Source organism: Anopheles coustani (assembly GCF_943734705.1).
Source record: "Anopheles coustani chromosome X unlocalized genomic scaffold, idAnoCousDA_361_x.2 X_unloc_148, whole genome shotgun sequence".
Lineage (NCBI taxonomy): Eukaryota > Metazoa > Arthropoda > Insecta > Diptera > Culicidae > Anopheles > Anopheles coustani.
This window is the reverse complement of record NW_026525102.1, coordinates 30001-33098: the sequence shown is the minus strand read 5'-3', so window position 1 is coordinate 33098 and position 3098 is coordinate 30001. Positions and strand designations below refer to the sequence as shown.

At 47.8% G+C, this 3098-nt stretch overlaps 1 non-coding gene across 1 annotated transcript; it reads left to right on the top strand.

The window, feature by feature from the left end:
• The first annotated feature begins 2401 nt into the window (after positions 1-2401).
• On the top strand, positions 2402-2556 carry LOC131270135 (5.8S ribosomal RNA). The gene has a single exon (XR_009179265.1). It is a non-coding gene; the product is annotated as a 5.8S ribosomal RNA (ribosomal RNA).
• The last annotated feature ends 542 nt before the right edge of the window (positions 2557-3098 follow it).

Below are 3098 nucleotides of genomic sequence, written 5' to 3'. Positions count from 1 at the left end.
ATGTGGAAGAGGACACAATACTTAATACTGTGGTGTAATGGACAAGGTATAGTCCTCCACTGGTCCACGCTGCTCCGGCGGTCCTGGGTAAGATAGTTCATTCTAGCTTGCCCTATGTGGAAGAGGACTCAATACCCTACCTGTTGAGCTTGAAACAAAGTCATCACTTGGGCATGCTCATATTGCCATACAATATTCCATTATCTACTAATGAGCATGCAGCTATATGATTATAACCTGTAAACGATTACCCCGCCGTAGTTCAGCGCTTCAACCAAGTGATGACTTCAGTATGGCTAGTGTGTGAAGTATAAAGTATAGTCCTCCCCTGGTCCACACTGCTTCGGCGGTCCTGGGTAAGATAGTTAGTTCTAGCTTGCCCTATGGTGGAAGAGGACACCATACTTAATACTGTGGTGTAATGAACAAAGTATAGTCCTCCACTGGTCCACGCTGCTTTGCAGTCCTGGGTAAGATAGTTAATTCTAGCTTGCCCTATGTGGAAGAGGGCATACAAGACAAAGTATAGTTCTCCCCTGGTCCACGCTGCTTCGGCGGTCCTGGGTAAGATAGTTAATTCTAGCTTGCCCTATGTGGAAGAGAGCATACATGAACCAAGAACGAAGGTTATGATCGAGGAATGATTCGACAACTAACCGATGGTATGAAATGTGAAGAATTCAAGCAAGCACACAATCAAGTCATCACTTGGGCATGCTCGATAGCCAACCTCATGACATTAACCTAGTAGAGCATGCGAAAACCAATATATATGTAAACGATGCCCCTCCCTAGTTCAGCGCTTCAACCAAGTGATGACTTCAGAATGGCTAAATCAAATCGGTTCAAAACATACCATCGGTACCCTATTGAAACACACAAGTCGATATCAAACCTCATGATTGTGTAGTCCTCCACTGGTCCACGCCGCTTCGGCGGTCCTGGGTAAGATAGTTCATTCTAGCTTGCCCTATGTGGAAGAGGGCACATTACTCAATACTGTGGTGTTATGAACAAAGTATAGTCCTCCACTGGTCCACGCTGCTCCGGCGGTCCTGGGTAAGATAGTTCATTCTAGCTTGCCCTATGTGGAAGAGGGCATACAAGACAAAGTATAGTTCTCCCCTGGTCCACGCTGCTCCGGCGGTCCTGGGTAAGATAGTTAATTCTAGCTTGCCCTATGTGGAAGAGAGCATACATGAAACAAGAACGAAGGTTATGATCGAGGAATGATTCGACAACTAACCGATGGTATGAAATGTGAAGAATTCAAGCAAGCACACAATCAAGTCATCACTTGGGCATGCTCGATAGCCAACCCTATGACATTAACCTAGTAGAGCATGCGAAAACCAATATATACAAGTAATGTAAACGATGCCTCCCTAGTTCAGCGCTTCAACCAAGTGATGACTTCAGAATGGCTAAATCAAATCGGTTCAAAACATACCATCGGTACCCTATTGAAACACACAAGTCGATATCAAACCTCATGATTGTGTAGTCCTCCACTGGTCCACGCCGCTTCGGCCGTCCTGGGTAAAATGGAACATTCCAGCTTGCCCTATGTGGAAGAGGGCACATTACTCAATACTGTGGTGTGAAGTATAAAGTTCAGTTCTCCCCTGGTCCACGCTGCTTCGGCGGTCCTGGGTAAGATAGTTCATTCTAGCTTGCCCTATGTGGAAGAGGACACTTCATACTTCGTCTCTAAGCGGCGGCTTGACTCCTCCCTACGGGGAACGGGTTTACGCGCACAGCGGCGGCTTACGCACTATGGCAGTCATGGATGCCTTACGTTTCTATGAAAAGTGTGTTCCTCCCCTGGTCCACGCTGCTTCGGCAGTCCTGGGTAAGATAGTTAGTTCTAGCTTGCCCTATGTGGAAGAGGACACGTAGACTTACTGTGGTGTGAAGTATAAAGTTCAGTTCTCCCCTGGTCCACGCCGCTTCGGCCGTCCTGGGTAAAATGGATTCATCCAGCTTGCCCTATGTGGAATGAGGACACTTTATGCTTCGTCTCTAAGCGGCGGCTTGCTCCTCCCTACGGGGAACGGGTATACGCGCACAGCGGCGGCTTACGTTATGGCAGTCATGGATGCCTTACGTTTCCATGAAAAGTGTGTTCCTCCCCTGGTCCACGCTGCTTCGGCAGTCCTGGGTAAGATAGTTAGTTCTAGCTTGCCCTATGTGGAAGAGGACACGTAGACTTACTGTGGTGTGAAGTATAAGGTTCAGTTCTCCCCTGGTCCACGCCGCTTCGGCCGTCCTGGGTAAAATGGATTCATCCAGCTTGCCCTATGTGGAATGAGGACACTTTATGCTTCGTCTCTAAGCGGCGGCTTGCTCCTCCCTACGGGGAACGGGTATACGCGCACAGCGGCGGCTTACGCAAGTTAGTCACCCTCGGCAGTGGATCACTCGGCTCATGGATCGATGAAGACCGCAGCTAACTGCGCGTCATAATGTGAACTGCAGGACACATGAACATTGATAAGTTGAACGCATATTGCACGTCGTGGGAACCTACCATGATGTACAGATGACTGAGCGCTTATATTTGAGAAATGTATCGCATACATTTAACTACGCCGTGACACCCGTCACGAGACGTGCACCATGATGTTAACTAGGGTCGCGACGACCCGCTAGCATTAAAGAACCCGTGGTTTACAATATACTGGCATTGGAATTCGAAGTATTTAGAGCGTCCGTGTTCCCGCGTGAGGCGGAAGTACGAGGAGAAGGCGTGCTTGTGGTGTCTGTGGTGGTGTTTACTGATGTCTAGCTTCAGCTTATTTATTTATTTAAATAGAAGCGAAGATGTCAAAGTAGCGTCGAAGCAGCAGCGGTAGCACAAATGATTCAAGTATGGAAGTTGACCAAAGGAACACAAACAAACTAGCGTATGGGCAATGGAAGGTATCAGTGAGTTAAACCACACGCGGGCTAACAGCCCGTTAACCGAGTCCAACGGTACATATTGGACATTGAAACAAAGTAGTCGCAAGCCAGATGTGACGATAACAACCGCAAGGTACATAAGCCTCAGTTCATGTGTGACAACCCCCTGAATTTAAGCATATTAATAAGGGGAG